The sequence below is a fragment of the Diospyros lotus genome, chromosome 6, assembly GCF_014633365.1.
Source record: "Diospyros lotus cultivar Yz01 chromosome 6, ASM1463336v1, whole genome shotgun sequence".
NCBI classification, from domain to species: domain Eukaryota; kingdom Viridiplantae; phylum Streptophyta; class Magnoliopsida; order Ericales; family Ebenaceae; genus Diospyros; species Diospyros lotus.
In genome coordinates this window covers 5,929,169-5,943,710 of record NC_068343.1, presented here as the reverse complement: position 1 = coordinate 5,943,710, position 14,542 = coordinate 5,929,169, and the positions used below count along the sequence as shown (strand labels likewise).

Genomic DNA, 14,542 nt, shown 5'->3' with positions numbered 1-14,542 from the left:
TTATAACCTTCATTGACGACCACACAAGAGTGTGTTGGGTATATCTAATGAAAGAAAAATCTGAGGCATGTACAATTTTTCAGAATTTCCATAAACTCATTTTAAATGTCTTTCAGTCCTCTATTTATATCCTTAGGACTGACAATGGCCAGGAATACTTTTCTCACTCATTCACCCAGTATCTTACAACCAATGGGATCTTCCATCAAAGTACTTGTCCCTATACTCCTCAACAAAATGGGATAGCTGAAAGAAAAAATCGCCACTTGCTTGAGGTGGCTAGATCTCTTATGTTCACTAGTTCTATTCCTAACAGATATTGGGGGGAGGCAGTCCTAACAGCCTCTTATCTAATCAATAGGCTGCCTTCCAAAGTTCTAAAATACCGAACCCCTTTGTACAACCTTACATCCATCTTTCCCAATGTTCGGATTTTAAACACTCTTCCTCCCAAAGTATTTGGATGTGTGGTATATGTTTATCAAACCAGTCCAAATCGAAATAAACTTGAACCAAGGGCATCAAAGTGTATATTCATTGGGTATTCTCCTACCCAAAAAAGGTATAAATGCTTTTGCCCTACATCACAAAAATTCTTAATCTCTTGTGATGTAACATTTGTGGAGAATGAGTCCTATTACTCAAATATTCCATCTCAAATGGAAGACAATCATTGGGATCCTACCGTGTCTATGCCCATTCCATTACCGATCCCTCATTCTATTTCTAATGATAATTCTATTCAAAAAACTGCAGCTGATTATTCTCAACCAGCAATTGTTGAGCCTAATTATCCAAATTTATCATCCTTTCAAGAACCCCAAATTCCAGCAGAACCTATGGAAACTGACTTAGGGGAGGACTTGGGCTCGGAAAAGCAAATGAAAGTTTACTCAAGGAGAGGTAAACATCCAGCTCCTCAACTCGGCCAATTGTTAGAACTTAGGGAAAGTCCAGCAAATGAAGAAGGAAACAATGCAGTTGACAGTGATTTGAATCTTCCTATTGCTATTAGGACCGATCATGTGTGAAGCATCCAATATCAAATTACTTGACATATTCCAAGTTATCTCCTCAATTCAGGGCTTTCACCACTGCTTTAGATGAAACAGCTATACCTCGAAATATTCAAGAAGCATTGATCGATTCCAAGTGGAAGGAGGCAGTAATGGAGGAAATGAGGGCACTAAAAGAAAATCACACATGGGAAGTGGTTGATATTCTGGAAAACAAGAAGATTATAGGATGTAAATGGGTATTCACAATCAAATACAAATCAGATGGGAGTGTGGATAGTTATAAGGCAAGGTTGGTTGCCCAAGGTTTCACTCAAACCTATGGGATAGATTATGAGGAGACTTTTGCACCAGTTGCAAAACTAAATTCAATAAGAGTACTGCTATCTATTGCTGTAAATATGGACTGGGAATTGTTCTAATTTGATATAAAAAATGCATTCCTAAATGGGGAATTAGAAGAAGAGGTATATATGAGGGTTCCACCCGGATTTGAGAAAGAAGAGGGAAATGGAAAAGTGTGCAAACTACATAGATCTCTCTATGGATTAAAACAGTCTCCAAGGGCATGGTTCAAGAAATTCAGCTCTACTCTCACTAAGTTTGGTTATAAATAAGGTGAGGCTAATCATACCCTCTTTATTAAACATGCTACTAATGGGAAGAAGTGTGTTTTGATTGTGTATGTAGACGATATAATTATTACAGGAGATGATACTCTTGAGATTGCATCCCTAAAACAGAAGTTGAAGGATGAATTTGAAGTCAAAGAATTGGGAACAATGAAGTACTTCCTTGGAATGGAAGTGGCAAGGAGCAAACTAGGTATTATGATCTCCCAACGAAAATATACTCTTGATCTTTTAAAGGAAACAGGAATGTTGGGTTGTAAACCGAGATATACACCTCTAGAAAGAAATTGGAAATATGTGAAAAAGGATGATGATTTATTGGTAGATAAAGAGAGGTATCAAAGGCTAGTTGGGAAGTTGATTTATCTCTCTCTAACCCGGCCAGATATAGCCTATTCAGTTAGCATTTTGAGCCAATTTATGCATGCTCCTACTCAACAACATATGGCAGCAGTATACCATGTTTTGAGATATTTAAAAGGAACTCCTGATAAGGGACTATTATTTCAAAAGAGTGATGAAAGAGGGGCTGAAGGATTCTCCGATGCAGACTGAGCTAGATCAGTTATGGATAGTCAGTCAACATCTAGGTTTTGTACTAAATTATGGGGAAACCTAGTCGCATGGAGAAGCAAAAAACAATCAGTGATGGCAAGAAGCAGTGCAGAAGCAGAATTCAGGGCAATAGCCCAAGGTATATACAAGCTTATTTGGTTGGTAAGGTTAATAGAGGACCTACAAATGCCTCTAACTCAACCAACAAGGCTGTACAGTGAGAGTAAATCAGCCATATGCATTGTTAATAACCCGGTACAGCATGATAGAATGAAGCATGTCAGGATTGATCGAAATTTCATCCAAAGGGAAATTGGGGAAGGAGGTATAAAGCTGATTTATATTCCTACAACAGAGCAGATGGCAGATGTACTAACAAAAGCCATGTCAAGACCTGGTTTTGAGACTTTGATTAGCAAGCTAGGAATGAGAGATATCGATTCCTTAGCTTGAGAGGGGGTGTTGGAGAGTCCTAAGACTCTAAGGAGTCTTTCTGTGAAAAAGAGTATGAAACAAAAGAGGAGTCTAATGAAGATATGGGACTCGGTTATGAAGATATGGGTTGTTGCATCAAGATAGAGAAGAAGAACAAAAGGGATAAACTGCCTAAAAATCAGGAGAAATTGTAGGAATAGGATTTTGTACATTATCTCTTTATCTTGTAAATAACTTTAAATAATTGTGTATTCTATTTGCTAGATGATAGGAAGAGATAACATTATCAGCTAGAATTTAGGAGAAGATAGATAGTAATGCTGTATATATTTTTCCTTTCTCAGAAATTCAAGTAAGGAGTTTGATTTTCCACAAACTCAATTGTTGGTTTTAGGTTCCATTCCATAGGAACCGATTCTATTCAGTAACCAAATGTGAGCAACAGGATTTGAGGTAGACTGAGATGAGCAAGCAACCCTTAGTTGGTTTCCACTAGGACAATCACCCTTTCGCACCAAAACATACAGTCCATTCTGTTCTCTAGCAACACCAATCATCTTCTTTGTCTTCATGGCTTGAAATTCACACATGTGAGGAGAGAAAATAACATGGTAGTTCAAATCTTTAGTTAATTGATGAATAGACACAAGATTGGTGGACTAATTCGGTACATAAAGTACCTGTTTGATGGGAAGGTTTAGGTTAAGGGTGACCTTGCCATGTCCTTTAATGGGAACTGAGGTTCCATTGGTTATTGTGATCTGTTTAGAGGTTACAATAGGCTCATAAGTGTCAAAAACATTAGGATCAGGGGTCATATGGTCAGTGGCTCCTAAATCTAAGATCCAAATGTCATTCTTATCAGTTTTTTAAGCAAAAAAAGAAGTAGAATGTAGACAATTACCTTGTTGAGCAAACAAGCAGGCCCTATCCTGAATAGATTTGAGGAAGACCTTGAGTTTATTGATTTCTTTAGTATTCAACTAAGTAAGATCAAAACCAGGGATAGGTTATGTCTTATCAGTTTTTCCTCCCTCCTCTTGCTCCTTGCTAGATAGATAAGCCTGATTCTTTGATGCCACACTTTTAAAGCCTCCAATTCTACTTAGGACAACCTCTTTTCCATGAAGCTTGAAGCACGTTTCTCAAGTGTGCCTAGGCTTCTTACAGTAGGTGCATATTAGCCCTTCACGATTGGTGGTTTTAGCTTTTAACTTTCCTGTTCTAGGTCTTGTTCCTTCCCCCTTATTTGTCACCATGGCCGAACCCTCTGTCCTTGGTTCATTAAGCATGGCTCCTCTCCAGTTCTCTTCACTTCTAACAATGGAAAAAACTTCATTAAGAGAAGGTAATCTCTCTCTACCAAGAATTTGTATCCTCACCTAATCAAACTCTGTGTTAAGACCAACTAAGAATTCCACAATCCTATCCCTTTCAAATATCCGGTTAAGGGTGGCAGCATCCGCACTGCACATCATTTTTATATCTTGGTAATGATCTAGTTCTAACCACAAACCACTCATCTTATTATAATACTCTGTTACAGTCAAAGTAGTTTGCCTAGTACCACTAATCTTTGTCTTAATTTCAAAGATTGCCAAGGCATCTTAGACTTTAGAGTAAGTTTGTTTTACTATGTCCCAGATCTCCTTTGCAAAATCCAAAAACATGTAATTTTTACTCATCTCGAGTTGCATGGCATTCCATAACCATGACATGATGAGAGTCTTCAATGTCCCATGTCGGAAAAGCAGGATCAGTGGCCTTTGGAGAAGGAGCAGTTAGGTGGTTGATCTTCCTTGACCCTTGAGAAAGGTTTTGACTAGCTGGGCCCATTGCAGGTAGTTCCTATCGTCAAGGCGGTAGGAATGATGCATTCCATGCAATTTTCCGACACCAACACCGGTTATCTGGTCAATCGGTGTTGATTCTCCAATTATTACATATGGAGTAACTTTTGAGATTTCTAACACGCTCACCTTGGCAATCAGGTGAACCGAAGGATAGCAATGAAGGCTTAGTAAAACGAAGGCAGGGAGAACCAAGACGTGTAATGAAGGCACACTAGGGTTTAGGAGCAATAGAAAGGCTCTAATACCATGTAAAAAACTAAATACTTCCTTGATTAATCAACATATGTACACGACAATCCTCTTATAGAGGAGAAATAATACAACAAAGGAAAAAATCATGCCTAGGAAAGGACAAATACATACGTACAACATTTAGGAAACTTTCCTAAATCTAGATTAGGAAAGTATCCTATTTCAATTATAAAAACTTCTAAAATAAGAAACAACAACAACAAATCTTCAAATCTTCTTTTGATAATCCTTACGCGATCCAACATAATACATAAGGAAAGTATATATAAGAAACATCCTAATTACAACTTAAAAACATTCATGATTATTTTAGATTAATTGCCTTGTTGTCTTCCTTGATTACTGCCATTTATAGCCTTGCACCATTATGGTCAACATTTCCATAATAACTATATATTTTCAGTTGTAATAGCTGTCTTGCCTACCTTCTTTACCCGAGATTCCAACACTCCCCTCAAGATGATGCATGAATATCCTCCATACCTATCTTGGATACCATAGTCATGAAGTCCTTGTTGTGTAAAGCCTTGGCGAAGCATCTGCCAGTTGATGCCTTGACTGAACAAATGGAATGCACAGTTGTCCATTGACTAGTTTATCCTTTATAAAGTGTCTATTGATCTCAATGTGTTTAGTCTTGTCATGTTGAACAGGATTATCAGTAATGTTGATTGCAACTTTGTTGTCCCTATATGGTAAGAGTGGCTCCTTTTTAGGCAATCCTAGCTTTGTCATAACCTTATTCACCCATAACAGTTTATATACTACTAGGACCCTTACCCTATACTTAGCTTCAGTACTAGACCTGGCCACAACTGATTGTTTCTTACTCCTCCATATAACTAGGTTACCTCAACAAGAGTGCAATATCCTGAGGTTGATCTTCTATCATCTAGGGATCTAGCCCAATCTGCATCTGTGTATCCCTCTACATTCAGATGGTTATGGTTAGAAAATAGTAAACCTTTCCCCGGAGTTGTTTTTAGATACCTTAAAATCCTATAGATAGCCTCCATATGAATTGACTTAGGATTTTACATGAATTGGCTTACAACCCTTACTGCATAGGCAATATCCGGTCTTGCATGGGACAAGTATATTAGCTTCCTGACCAACCTTTGATACTTGCCTTTATCATCCCTTTCACCTTCATCAACTCTAAGTATGTGATTTACTTCAATGGGTGAATCTACAAGCTTATATCCCAACACACTTGTCTCAATCAATAAAACTAGAACATATTTTCTTTGGGAAATAAAAATGCCCTCATCAAATTTGGCTACTTCAATTCCCAAGTACCAGCTGCCCAAGATCCTTGATCTCAAATTCTTTCCCCAAGTATTCCTTTAACTGACATATTCCTTCATGGTCATTTCCTATCATCAACATAAACAATACAAATAGTTAGCTTGTGTTCCTTTCTTTTAAAGAACACGGTGTGATCAGCATTACTTCGTTGATAACCAAGCCTTATTACAACCCTACTAAACCTGAAAAACCAAGCTTTGGGGAATTGTTTTAGACCATATAGGGCCTTCTTTAACCTACAAACTTTCCCTTGCTCCTCTGAATTGTTGAAACCTAGTGGGATCTCCATGTATACTTCTTCTTCCAGCTCTCCATGTAGAAATGCATTCTTTACATCCAATTGATGTAAGCCCCAGTTTAGAATAGTTGCACATGATATAAGAATATTAGTGCTATGTTCATTTTTGCTACCGAGGCAAAAGTCTCTTCAAAGTTCACTCTATAGGTTTAAGTATACCTCTTAGCCACCAGCCTTGTCTTATATCTTTCAACTATTCCACTTACCTTGTATTTAATAGTGAAAACTCATTTATAGCCAACTGGTTTCATATCAAGTGATAGTTAAATGAGTTTCCATGTATTATTCTTCATTAGGGCTTTCATCTCCTCCACCATAGCATGTTTCCAGCGTGGCCTACTGATAGCATGCTTCCAATCTATGGGTACCGTTACTAATTCTAAAGAGGATAGAAAATTTTTGTAGGAGGCTGATAGTGAATTATAAGTAATAGATTTGGAGATAGGATGTTGTGTACACTAACTCATTTTCTGATGGCTATAGGAATATACAAATCAGAGAGTTTAAATGAAGAATCAAAAGCAGGTTTAGCTTCAAGAATTGTAGCATCAAGATCAGGGTTAGTTGTTGGAAATTGACTAGAAGCTGGAAGTTGTTCAGATTTAGTAAAGTTTACCTGGATCAGTGAGGTTCTAGGAATTTTCTTAGCTAGGTAGACTTTGTTGATGGGCTTGTTTCTTTCAAAAATAAGTCAAAAACTCCCCATTACCAAGTTTGTTTGGTCTTTGATGTTGATTAGTATTTCCTTAATTCTTCCTCCTACCTGGGTTTGTCAATATTAGCTGAATTATAAAAATCAATAGCAGTCTCTCCACCTTTTACCCTCAAATCAACAACAGTCTATCCACCTTCTACTCTCAAATCAACAGTAGTCTCTCCACCTTCTTCCCTCAAATCCAACACAGTACCCAATAGTATCAATAGTATCAGTCCACTGCACTGACATCTCTTCCTATACCTTGGTACTGATATTCTCCCCTTTAAGAGGTGAGTGGTTGGACTGAAAATAACTATCATCCTCTCTAAATGTGAAATGTGTACTTACAAAAAACTTCAGGGTAGGTGGATAGTAGCACTTATACCCTTTGTATGTAGCAGGATACCCATTGAATATACATTTGAGAGCTCAAGGGTCTAATTCATTGATTGTAGGAGAGTGGTTTTGAACATAGCAAGTGCAGCCAAACACCTTGGGAGGGATAGTATAGGAAGAGACTCCTATTAGGAGCTCCAAAAGTGTTCTGAAATTGAGAGTTGTGAGTGGCATTCTATTGATTAAATAGGCAGCAGTAAGAAACACATCACACCCATAAACTTTGGGAACATGCATAGAAAAGAGCATTAACCTAGTGAGCTCCAAGAGATGTCTGTTTTCCTTTCTGCTACACCATTTTGAGCAGGGATATTAACACAGCTGGTTTGATAAATGGTCCCTTGCTCCTGGAGATAGTCTTGGAAAGTAGCATCCTTATATTCTAAGCCTTTATAACTTCTAAGGACTAGAATTTTTGTATTAAATTGAGTAGTTACCATCTTGTGAAAGGACTTGAAACAATGACCAGCTTCACTTTTTCTTTTTTTCCTGTAAATAAATAATTCATTGAACAAGAAAAGCACATAGGCATCTACAATAACAAGCAAGGGCATACCCCGCTCAAAAACAAAGAGTAAGACAACCTTACACAACTAAGAGAGAACAAATCCAAAGGAGAATTACTACAAGACCATCCTCAACAGGCTAGGTAGAAACCACTGACGATGGAATGCACCATTGAAGTAAGCAGCAGCAAACATCCCATAGACTAGCTTCATGTGCAATAAGATAAACCCAAGTTGTTCAACTAAAGCAATCTATAAAGGTAATAAGCCACCTATATCCAGTGAGTGTTTTAACCCTACTAGGTCCCCGAACATCTGAATGGACAATCATGAAAGGCTTAGTACTCCTTTTATTAATTACAAAGTAAGTACTTCTTGTGTGTTTACCAAACTCGCAAGCTTCACAAAATACATTGGTATTACTGAATTGTTTACTCAAACTAGGAATAATCTTTCCTATCACTGAAAAAGAAGGATGACCTAATCTTTAATGCCACTGCATTAGCTCCTTCTCAGCTGGTTAACCTTTAGGGCTTGGTCTTCAGGCTAAGAGAAGGATTTATTATCCAGCAAGTACAAGCCATCAACCAATCAACCAGAGCCAATCATTTTCCTTGTGTTCACCTCCTAGAAAACACAATGGGTGGGGAAAAAAGTAATTTTACAATTTAAGGAATTTGTTATAGAACTTACAGATAGCAAGTTATTTGCAAAATTAGGAACATGAAGAACATATGGCAGCTTGAGGTTTTTGTTGCAGTTAATAGTCCCTTTTTCTAGAAAAAGGAGAAAGGGTACCATCTGCAATTCTAACATTTTCCCTGCCAAAACATGGGGTATAGGACAAGTAGGAATTAGATAATCCATTCATATGGGCTGAAGCCCTAGAATCTATGATCCAGGTTGGTTGTTCTACAAATTTGGAGGAATAGAATGTTGTAACAGTACCTTGAGTAGGAGCGCTACCAGCTATACCTGCTTGGGCATGGTGTGATGTAGAAGTGATGCTTGAGTCCATCTTCATCTTGGTTATCAGCTGCTGTATGAAAACTATTTCTTCCCTTAAGAGACTAGTTTTTTCAGGTTCTGATTGTGGCTCCCATTCAGTTTGGACAGTTTCTAATAGATGAACTTGATGACATCCCTCCTACTTTTTTTCCTTTCCCTTAGTAAGTCCACCATGTAAAGACTAGCAAGTCTCCTTTATATGCCTAGGTTTTCCACAATATTCACACCTTAGCAGATTCTTACTGATACTCCTGTGGTTGGTAGAGGTTATGTCAAGTGACGGTTTCACCATCATAGCTTATATGTTTGTTGCATCAAGCTGGAGCATAGCACTCCTCCTACTTTCTTCTTGGTGAACATAGAAATAAGCCTGCTTCAAGGTGGGAAAAGGCTCTCTACCTAAGATCTGAACCCTTATTTGGTCAAATTCTACATTCAACCCAGCCAAAAAATCAAATACTCTTTCGTTATTAATCATTTTTTGGATCTTAGAAGCGTCATTAGGACATTCCGCCTGAAAATCTTGATAATAATCTAACTCTAGCCATAGACTATTTAATTCAGCATAGTATTGAAAAATTGACCACTCACCTTATTTAGTTTCATGTACCTTTTTTCGAATCTCGTAAATTTGTGCATCATGTCCTACTTGAGAGTAGGTCTAGGATGCAGCATTCTGGATCTTCCCTGCTATATCCAATAGTAGATATCCCTTGGCAATGTTTGGCTACATTGAGTTAATCAGCCGAGACATCACAAGGGAGTTCTCTATCTCCCATTATCGAGCTTGTACATCTCTAGCAACAGGTTTTTAACTTTTCATGCCAGTGATGTAGTCTTCCAATCCTCGAGCTTTAATGAACAATTTGCAGGAACAAGACCAAGCTAGATAGTTACTTCTATCTAGTTTCACTGGACTAATCAGGAAGGATGGATTTTCAGAAGGTACTACTGCAGTTTTAGGACCCTCACTAGGCACTACAATCCTTATATCACTGGATGATCTTACCTTCTCATGGGACATTTTCGCTCAAACTATTGCCTTTTCTGCACCCATCCTAATTGTGGCTCTGATACCATGAAAAAATAGCAACAACTAGGCTTTGAAAGTGTAGGCAAAAGACTCCTTACCTCTTCGGATTATCCTTTATTTATAATCTCGGAATTTACAGTTTAGGAATCTAAAAAAGGAAAGTATATACAAGAAACATCCCAATTATAGATTACATACATTCATGATTATTTTAGATTGATACCTGTGTTCTCGTCCTTGATTACTACCATAGAATCAGCCATTTATAGCCTTGCACCACTATGGTCAACCTTTCCATAATAACCATATATTTACAGTTGTAACAGCTGTCTTGCCTGCCTTCTTTATCCAAGCTTCCAATAGTTATCAACTAATAGCAACAGAAATCAAAAAATCATTCTCATTTCTTGGTTAAAGTTAACTGTGGCTGGATAGCAAACCCAAACCTTGCCCACGATACACCATGCCTAGCTCTACAAAGGCCAAACTTGATCTAAAGTACTAGGATAGTACCTGAAGAAAATGAACAATAAAAAAATCTAAACTAGCAGCATATCTGACCTGAAGAAAAATGAACAATGAAAAGAATCTAAACTAGCAGCATATCTGACTAACTATTCCATTTTCTGAATTAAGAATTAAGATCTAGACTTGCTAAGAAATCCAGTCTCATAAAGTTAGAATTTGATCTGTATCTGACTAACTACTCTATTTTCTGAATAAAGAATTAAGATGTAGTACTTGCTAAGAAATCCAGTCTCATAAATTTAGAATTTCATCTACAAAGAAATTCCCCCTATAATACCAACTCTATATGTTTACTAAAGGTTTGTAGTAATAGGTCTTCTGAACCATAGAAATAGGACAAAGCATTGATCCTAAAACCTCTTCAGACTTGAGCGCCTCCAGTATCATTTCTCTCCTCCTTTCATCCCTTGAAAAACAAGACAAAATGAGGGGGTTCTACAAGAAAAGGCAATAAATTTTCTTGAACACCAGTAATATGTTTTGGAAATATTTGTAATTAACTGCAAGCAAATTTAGCTAAAACAAGGTTTCATATGTGCCCCACAAAATTCCCTGCAAAGCAAAAAGTCCCCTTATGCCAGTAGGTGCACACTCAGTTTAAGTGACTTCCATTTAATGTACCAAATGGAAAAAATAAATCATGTAAAAGTAAAGCAAACAAATAAAAAGGCAGGAAAAGCAGAACATCAGTTTCCAAAAACCTTAAAACTCTCCAGTAAATAACTAAAAATTCATACAAAGTAAATCAATCTATAAATATAACTCCAATCATACTTTACACTCTCATATTCTACAACTAGCCTGACTTTAGGATGTCTATTTTTAATTGTAACCATCATGCCTTTGCACCTTCTGTTTGTATAACAACAGAATACCATAAGCAACATGTTGCAAATTTTTAAGAGTAAAACAGAAATTCACCAACACATCTCTCCCCAACTTCTTCTCACCCACATATGATGGATGAACACAACCCTCTTTTCTCAATACACATGTGTCAGGAACAAGAGCTTGATTTGTGGTTTTCTTGAAAACAGAATTGAGAGAATAGGAGAAATAGAGAGATTTGGGGAAAGATCAGACAGAATGAGGGAGGAAAACAGAGAAAGATGAAGGAGAAATAGGCAGGAAGTAGGGAGAAATAGAGAGAAACCGAGAAGGGGGGGGGGGGGAAGAAATAGAGAGATTCGAGAGAGAGGGGAGAATTGCAAAGAGAAGGTATACTTTTTAATTCAACCAAAAAACATAAAATTGGCCAAGAGGTGTACAGCTTTATATATAAGCTATCCACACCTTTTACAGGGAAGGTTTCACTCCTCCACTAGAGGTAACTGCTCCTAAACACTACACAACTGTCAATAATCTATAAATAACTAACTCCTCTGCATGCTAATATAATTTGCAAAAATAAAAAATGACTAGCCTAAATCATGACAATGTGTACATATAGATGCTCAAATCAGACCCATTCAGTGCTGCGATTTGGTAATAAGTGTTGTGCCAAGTGGCTGCAGTGGCAAAGGGATGAGGTGGAGGAGGGCTACAAATGTCTCTCAAGGGGAAGGATGGCTGTATAAGGTGAGGTGTTGGAGAATTTTAAATTAATTCATGTTTCAAAATATTCTTTATCTTGAAAAGAACTATGGTAATAATAATTTCAGTAAGAGACATGTCTTTTCACAAAAAGGCATATCTTTTGATCTTTTAAGCCTATACATATAATGAAAAATCCTCTATCCTCTTTATACAAAACCCTCCTCTTCCCTCACGTTGTGCATCCATATTTTCACTTGTGCATTTAGAATGATTACAGAAGTCCATCCTACCTTTGGTGAGCATGACCATGGAGGGATCTGTTCTGAGCAATTGGATTGTATCTTTAGGTATTGCTTCCTGCATAACCTTATGGTTGAAAAACACTCCTCTCAGTCTCCTAGGCTTGTTTTTGAAACTCTAGATTTTGTAGATATTTGTTACACACAGCTATTTGAATATTCTATCAATTATGATTAATGAAATGAGACAAGTGAGGTTTAACTAAAAGAGACCATCTGAATTTGTTGTACCATTTTGCTAACAAGTCCTGTAGTAGCAAGGTGGAGATGGAGCACGAGGAGGAGCCAGGTTGTCATGCAAAAGGAGAGAGAATTAAGTAATGTGCTGATAAGGGACTCTTGATTGTGCATGGTCTGAAGGTGGTTGGCAGGGTGGGGAATGACAAGTCAGACTGATGGAGGGATAGATGTAGGGCCGGCTCAAGGGTCAGTGGGGCCCTAATCAATAATTAGTTTAGTGGCCTTCTAAAACATAATAAAAATTATTGAAATTTTTTTTTTCTTTTGCTTTTTGAGATGCAAAATCACTAATTAAATTTTTGTATTCTAGTTTAGAAAGTAAATCTTTTTCAATTGACAATATAGCCAAATTACTTAATCTTTCTTGTGACATAGTTGAACATAAATAAGATTTTATTAATTTTAATTTTGAAAAACTTCTTTCGGCCAAAGCTATAGTAACATAAATAGTTAATATTATTCTATAAGCTATCAATGCATTTGGAAAAGAATTCATCTTTTTTTATAAAATTTAGTATCACAAGTGGTGTTTTAATTTCTTTTAAAACTTTTAATTCTGAAAATAAATCTAAACCATCAATATCAGATAACATATCATATTTTAGAAAATTTTCAAGATTTAAACAATTTTTCTTTAAATTATCATCATCAAGCAATTTTAACTTTTCTACATTATAAAGGAAACCAAAATTATCTTCATAAATTTTAAATTGTTCAAATCTATTTTGAAGAGAGGAAATAGCATGATCAACTAAATATGTAAAATAATTAATTCTAAAAGATTCTTCAATAGATAATTTCATCTCCTCATTTTCATTCTCATCAAATTGTTTCTTTCTCTTTATTGTACGTTTTTCACGAAACTTTGATTCTATATTCATTTGCTCTGCAATCTCTTTTGCAGAAATCAAAGAAGATTTAAAGCTATTTTCTCTATAGTTTTTAAAAAAAGAAATAAGATATTTCAAGTGATCTATTGCAATAGCAATGTCCATATCTTTACATTGTAAATATTTACAAACCATGTGCATCTAATATCTTTTAAGTTCACGTAACCCATTATACTAGGACACAAGGTAATATGAAAGCCAAACAGTCCTAAGCATGGACACTGTTGCTGAAAACCGGCCCAACCTTCCAAGAATCAAAGCAAATCTGTACCTTTCTTCTTCCCTTGGCTGTCCATTTCTTTACTTTCTGGCCAGGGCATTTGCTCTTTCATATGTATAATATAGATATACATTCCCCCCCCCCCCCCCCCCCCAAATTTTTGGGGGCTCTAGGCATAGGCCTTAGTGGCCTATGCCTTAAGCCGGCCCTGGATAGATGACGGGGGAGCATGTGAGCCTTTGCACAGGGATGGTTGAGGTTCATGGGAGAGGGTGGGGCGGCATGTGGGGAGGAGGTGTTGGTGATAAGAGGATGAGATGAGCAAGTGTGGGTAGCAGTAGCATGGAGGGACAAGTTATGGATTGATGGATCTAAAGTAGAGACAAGTTGAGGTTGATTCATAGGAGATAAGTATTCAAATTTATTCTATGAATGTAAATGTAGAGTATGATTGGAAGTTCTTATATTTACATGTAAAAGTGGAGAAAATCTAAATTCAATTATTTTGATTACCTTTCACCCCCAAAAAGCTGGCTGTGTGACAATCAGCTCCTGTTTTTGTCTATTTATGACAATAATTAACAAGGTTCATGTTGCAAAAATTAAAAATTACAAGAGATTTAAAGTGTAACTAACACAAAATATCAAAGCTAATCAAGAAAACAAGGGTTTCAATGGAAATATGAAACTTTTGAAGGACTGGGAGATAATAAACAGCAAGAGAATACAAAATAAAAATTGACAAAAATTATCAAGAAAAAATAACTAAAAAATGTTAAAAAAGAATTTGACAATAACCTTTACAATAATAGAGGGAAAAGGTCCAATCAGGTTAAAAGA

General features: G+C 36.7%; 1 protein-coding gene across 1 annotated transcript in view; it reads right to left on the bottom strand.

Annotated features, from left to right (window-relative positions):
* LOC127803719 (probable starch synthase 4, chloroplastic/amyloplastic) overlaps window positions 1–14,542 on the bottom strand; it is a 56,912-nt gene that overhangs the window by 20,575 nt on the left and 21,795 nt on the right. The window lies entirely within an intron of this gene.